The 6,450-nt window shown below is 62.6% G+C and overlaps 1 protein-coding gene across 1 annotated transcript in view; it reads right to left on the bottom strand.

Moving 5' to 3' along the window:
* Nucleotides 1-6,059, bottom strand: part of FGD3 (FYVE, RhoGEF and PH domain containing 3) — a 36,420-nt gene extending 30,361 nt beyond the window's left edge. Inside the window, exons 1-2 of the mRNA XM_032397822.1 lie at nucleotides 5,590-6,059; nucleotides 5,282-5,440 (exon numbers count right to left, since the gene is read on the bottom strand). The gene's annotated coding sequence lies outside the window, so the exon portion shown is untranslated. The remainder of the gene's footprint in view (nucleotides 1-5,281; nucleotides 5,441-5,589) is intronic.
* Nucleotides 6,060-6,450: the final 391 nt, after the last annotated feature.

Here is a 6,450-nt window from a genome sequence, read left to right as displayed (position 1 = left end):
AGTGGAGACCGCCGCCCCCAGTCTGATTCGGAAGCCGAGGGATGCAGCCCATGGCCTTGCTCACCTCAAGACTGGTCTCCCTGCTGCCCTTCCACGTCCAAGGTCAGCACCAGAGAAGGCCAGCCCAGGTCCTGCCTGCCCTCCACACTGCACAGGGGAGCAGGGGGCTCTGGGGAGGGAACACACATACGCACACGTGCCTACACCTACACACGTGTCCCATACCACACGCGTGTGCGTGCGCACACACACGCCCCACGTGCCAGGAGCCGTGCTCAGCACCTCCGTACACCCGCTCACTCACAAACACCAACGTGGGCGATGTTCTGTGTTTCAGACGAGGAAGCCAAGGCTGACCCCGGCATGCTGGCCTGGAGAACCAGCCCCTGGGCTCTGGGTTGGGCTCCAAGCTCATGCTGACACATCCAGGGCCAGGGTGGGGGTGGGTGGGAGCACGGGGGGAGCCACGGAGCTGTCGTCAGCCATCTCTCTCTGGCCCTGGCTCTCGCCTTAGAGACGCTGAGCCCCCAGCTGAATGAGGCTGGCTGCCAACCCCAGGAGACTCCGCCGGGGCCCCGGACACCTGAGGCCGCCACCACCCAGCATCGAAGCCCCAACACCGAGCCTGGGGGAGGTTCGGGCGCTGGAGAAGGATGGAGAGATTAAATGCGCAAGGCGCTGTGGACCATTTAAGTGGCCCTGGAGCCTGGCACTGCCCGGTGGCTGCCCGAGACAGGCAGGGTCGGTCCTGCACATGGGCCACAAGGCCGAGCACTGCCCAGCCCCACCTGCTGCTAGATGTTCCCTCCTCGGGAGCAACACGGGCACTCTGCTAGAGCCCCTGCCATCCCCGTCTCTTGCCGCCTGGCACCTAGCATCCCGTCTGCTCCCCACGGACAGCAGCTACCTCTGGTTGGCCTCTGAAACTGTCCCACCCTGACCGGCACCAGCCCCAGGATTGTTCGAGATGACGATGCTCAGTGCGGCTGCTCTCTCCCCCACCAAGCTCGGGTGGTTGCTCACATGCAGCAGGTCATCTGAACAAGTCTGAAAATACACAGGGAGGTCCCTGTGCCACCATGCCTGCACACAGGTCCACGTGGGAAGACGAGGCTGCAGAACCCACGAGGCCGTGTAGCAGTAACCCGGAGCTGCTTCGCTCCAGGGTCAGGCTCTGGAAGCACAGCCCTTCTCCTGGGGCCTCAGCCTGGGGTCTCCACCCTGTCCGCTGAGCACACGGAGACTGGCGCAGACGGCGGGGTGCCACGTGCTCTGGGATGCTGCTGGGGTCAGCGAGACCTGGGGCGGGGGCTGCAGGGCAAGCTGAGCACAGAGGAAAGGAGATGGATCAACAGGGCGCCGTCCCTGCGTGCTGGGACGCCCTCCTCAGCTCATACCATGCTTAAAGCTACTGTGCTTTCAAAAGCTGTTCGAGTGACGCGTCCTTTTTAGAAAACTTAGAAGTTACAGAAAAACAAAAAGGAAATAAAACTTCCCTGTCCCTGTGGCACTGGGATGTCTGTGTGGGCAGCGGCCTGTGGGCTGAATGGCCCAGTGGTGGCTCCTAGGGGGGCTGCAGCTTTTCTTAGAGATGCTGCTTTTGTTCCAATACCGAATTCCAACACCTGGTCCTCAAGAACGCTCTTCTCCCAGAACTGAAAGCAGAGAATTGAACAGACGCGCACGCCCGTGATCACAACCGCATTCTTCACGGCAGCAGCCGGCCGGGCGAACGCACACGCAGCTCGTGTGCTCAGTAGCCACGGAACGTTCCTCAGCCCTCGAGAGGCAGGACACCCTGACACCTGCCACAGCATGGATGGGCCTTGAGGACACGAGGCTGAGTGCCCATCACAGAAGGACAAACACCGTGTGAGGTCCCTGGAGTCATCAAATCACACAGAGTGGATGGCGGGTGCCAGGGGGGCGGTAGTGCTTAATGAGGACGCGGTCTCAGCCGGAGACGGAACATTCTGGAGACGGACAGGGAGGATGGCTGCACAACCGTGCGAACACACGTAACGCCACTGGACAAAGTGGTTTCAATGACAAATTTTATGTCACACGTACTTTACCACAGAAAAACAGCTTTAAAAAAAGAACGTGTTTCAGAAAATTCTCATCAGAAGCTGTGTGAATGAGGGCTAAGACAACAGTGATTCAAACGCCTAGAATTTACTGCCTGCCTGGGTCCTGGCCTGTCCTCGCACACCCCAGAAACCCCCACCGAGTGAACAAGGGCCTCACGGGGCCTCCTGTGTGGATCCGGGGAGGTGGTCGAGCATCGTGCTGCTGGACCGAGGCTTCGAGCCCGAGTGATGGGCTGCTACCACTTAGCAGCCGGGCCGCCAGGGACAAGTTGCACTTGCCGACCCTCAGTTTTCTCCTCTGTAAAACGGACATAACTGCCCTGCAAAGTTCCCAGAGCCTGAGGCGGCGCACAGCACTGGACCCCACCCAGCCACATCCTACGTGTTTGGCAGCCCAGCAGACGTACAGGGCCAGGACAGCTTGCCAGGCTGATGGGCTTCGGCCACCGACGCGGCCTAGAGCTCCCAGGGCCCTGTCACCGGCTCCATCCTGCAGGACTTGAGGCCACGCCAGGGCACAGTGCCGATGATGCGTGCCCGAAGCTAGCTTAGCAGAAGCTCCCAGACAGCAAACCCGGAAATGCACTGGGTCCAGCGCAAGGAGCCATGACAGAAGAGCTGGCGCAGGCTCATGGGACCACAAGGCACGCGGGACACATGGCACGCGGGTGCACAGCACGCAGGACGCACGCACAGGGGGCCGCACGGCACGCAGGTGCACTGCACACAAGACGCACGTGCGGACCCCGTGGGCCTGCAAAACCGACCACCTGAGCTCCTTCCGCTTAATCTTTTCACTTATACATAATGTTCTTCTTTTCCTTCCTGGTTTTATTTTCTACTATTAACACCCGCATTCTCGTGTGCTGTATTTGTATGTCCTATTCTGTTTTCGTTTTGCTGTCGTCCGGGGCTTTAACTACAGACACCGCATCACTGTCCGTTGTGGTGGAGCACAGACCGGTCCCCACGCAGCAGCCAGCTGTGCGCAGAACAAGCTGCGTCTGGGCGGGCCCGCGGAGCTCTGGAGCCCTGCTGGGTGACCTAGTGTCGGGCCCGCGTGCACGGGGCAGAGGTCCTAGGCCGACCTCCGGCACCCCGGGCTCCCCACGCAACTCCACCTTTGCTTATGTCTGAGACATTCACCAGAAGACCTAGTGAAACGAACAGACGAGAACCTTCCAAAAGCTTCCCACTGCACGGAGATCCTGACCACGCTCCCGGGGCCACCCTGTGTGCGGGCAGCCTGGCGCTGCTCAATCCAGGGGTCAATGCCGCTGGGGATGGGGGAAGCTCCGCACGGACACCCCCCAACTCCCCCATCACTCTCACTGCTGCCCTGGGACCCCCACCTGGGGTCACTCTCACTGCCGCCCCGGGGGAGGCCTTCCCACGAGGACAGGTCTCATCTGACTGCACAGTGACCTGCCAGGTTATTGCGCAAAAGGGAGGCCAGGCAGCAGGTTCACTCTCCCAAAGCCACACACTTGTGGGGGCTAGAGCATCACATCCTGGGCGCACATGCACTTCATGGGGGTCCACTGGAGCCCCCAGAGCCGACCGGAAAGGTCAGTCACTGCCCACCTCACTGGATGCCTACGTGGTGACCAATTATCACCACCATACGTGTGATCCCAGACAGAGGGAACAGAGTCCCAGACAGAAGGAACAGCATCCCAGGGGGAGGGAACAGAGTCCCAGGCAGAGGGAACACCGTCCCAGACAGAGGAGCAGGGCAAAGGAGAATCAGCCCAGCCGTCTGGAGAAACGTACCTGGAGACTGAGGAGGTAGAACGTAGGGGCTGGAGCCAGGATGTGTCTCCCAGCCGTGGGCAGCCAGGGGACCGTGCAGGTGAGTGATGCTCCATTCAGGGCTGGTTTCACGTGTCCTACAGTCTGACTTCCACACTCACCCCCTTTACTGAGGAGCCTCACTCTCCTTATCTGTCAGTGGGGTCATGAGAACCCACCTGGGGCAGGTACGGAGGATGTGGGGAGGCCGGTGCTCCCAGCCTCCCAGCTGGGAGCAGCAGCTGCACCACTGTCACTGTTCGGAGTCCAAGGACATCCCCATCGCTGGGCTTTCAAGGGGCTCAGGGCAGCAAAGCCCCACATGTCCTCGAGGCCTCCATTAGCCCCCCTTCTGAGCTCTGACCTTCACAGACCACCTGAAGGTCAGGCCTGTGGGTCAGAGCACACAGTCCTGTCCAGCTTCGGGGGCCCCTGAACTTTTGGAGGTGCTGGCCTTTGTGGGGAGACAGACGTCAAACCCAAGGAGGGGAACCAGGGCCTCTGGCCTCCTGCAAACACCCAGCTGGAGACAAACCACTTCCTCCCCGCGCACCCGACCCCGCCCGGCCCCAGCGAGCTGTCAGGCTCTGAAGGTCTGAGTGGGGCGCAGCTGGGCAGCATGCAGGCCACAGCACAGGGCTCCCTCTGTTTCCTCTCCTTTAGGAGTGGCCACGTACTCAGCCAGTTGCCTGCAAGCCCCGAGGGTCCCAGGAGCCAGGTGCTCTGAGTACAGCTGCGCCCCTGAACGCACTCCCACTCTGCACAAACACGGCGCCGTCTGGCTCCACCCCGCTGCCTCCCAGGACGTGACCCCTGCCAGGAGTCGGCGCCTGGACTCGGCAGGGTGGGCATCCCAGGGTGTCCTCCTGGCCAAGCCCCATCAGTGTCTAAACTGCGTCAGATTGCTGAGGAACCTTCCAGAGCCACACATTTGGTGGGAAGGCCTACCCCCCTAGGGACTGCGTGGACCACTCACCCTTCCTCAGCCCAGGTAAAGGAAGACCCGCATTGCCCAGGGCCTCGGGGACAGGTGCGCAGGCGTGGCCCATGTGGGGGTCACCTGAACCGGGTCAGCCTCAGACGCCGGCCCCTCCTGGGCTCAGTTCATCTTAGCAAGAGTCTGAGGCGCCCCAGACGACACCCAGTGCTGTCCCGGCCGATGGCACGCTTCCTGCGGGCTGTGCCCACACACGCTGGCTCTTCACAAATCAAGCCGGGGGTACCCCAGGAGCCAAAGGAGCACAGACGCACCACTCACCCACCACCACATGGCTGCCTGCCTTGAAGCCACCAACCCCAAGCCGCTCCTGCTCTCAACCCCCTCATCCCCACAAGTGCCCCTTGCAGGACGTGCAGAGGCCCTGGGGGCCGGCGAAGACCCCAGAGCTAGCACCACTCACCTGCCGTCCTGGGAGGGCGCGCTTCTGCCCGGGGCTGACTTCAGGCTGCAGCAAAACACAACTTCCTTTTGCGGGTTTTGCAATACGGGTCACCAATGACAGTGCCTTCGCATTTCCGCATCGTCACACGCCCAAGTTCACTGGTTCCCCAGCTGCCTCCTGTGTGAAAATACAGCCCAGACGGGCTGGAGAGCTGTCCAGGCCCCCGAGAGCCCCTGCACCACGGCGCCCCGAGCCGCCCCAGGGTGGAGGCGATGCAGGCCACAGCCTTCCCCCCCACCTCGCCTCGCGGGCTTCTGGGCACAGACCTGCGGGGACACGACACTGGGACCCTCAGGGGGTCCCCTAGCTGAGAGGAGGCCCGTGGACCGTCAGGGGAGCACCCTTGTCACGGGGCAGCTCGGTGACCCCAGGAGAAAGTAAATGCACGAAGACGTGGACTCCTGCAAAGCTTAGAGCGCGAGCTCTGCATGCGTTCCAACGGTGGCTTGTTCGTCCCGCCTGCATGCTTCTTTAGAAACAAACGGATTTCTTTGAGCCTTGGTGTCCTCGTTGCTGGCCGGGGGTCACCGTGGAGCCCCCCCGGGGCAGCGCCTCGCAGCCAGGGAGCACGCGAGCGCGAGCAGCCAGCCCAGGGCGGCTACCGAGGGCGTTTCTCCAGCCCACGCAAGCCCAGAGCGCACAGCGGAGGCTCCCCGCGCACTCCCCGCCGCTGGCCGCACGGCAGAGTCGCCCCCGTGCTCAGTTGTGGGGGGCGGGGTGGTCAGGCTGCGGACGCTGCCCACTTTCCCCCAGACGGTCCTCCTTCCAGCCCGGGATTTGAGGAGGTGTGTGAGGAAGCGGCTGCCTGAGCGGTCAGCGTAGCCCGTGCGCACGGACGCAGGGGCGCCTCCCTCCAGCGACGGGAAGACCCAGGCGAGCAGGCAGAGCGCCCACCATGCGGCCCCCAGCTGAGGCCCAGCGCTGCCCCACCCAGCAGGTGACAGGACGGCGGCCCCTGTCTCAGAGGCACCTGGGCTCACACCCCGGCTCTCGGGCTGAGAACCTCAGAGCCTCAGGTCCTCGGCCATAAAATGGAAAGGAGACGGGATGCACAGAGTTTCTGTGAGGAACGCGGGGGGCCCTCCAGGTGCCAAGAGCGGCACCTGCCACCTTCCCCAGCACGGCCC

Source organism: Phoca vitulina, unplaced genomic scaffold, assembly GCF_004348235.1.
Source record: "Phoca vitulina isolate PV1807 unplaced genomic scaffold, GSC_HSeal_1.0 scaffold104, whole genome shotgun sequence".
Taxonomy (NCBI): Eukaryota; Metazoa; Chordata; class Mammalia; order Carnivora; family Phocidae; genus Phoca; species Phoca vitulina.
The sequence above is the reverse complement of the archived record's forward strand: the minus strand, read 5'-3'. Positions and strand labels throughout refer to the sequence as shown.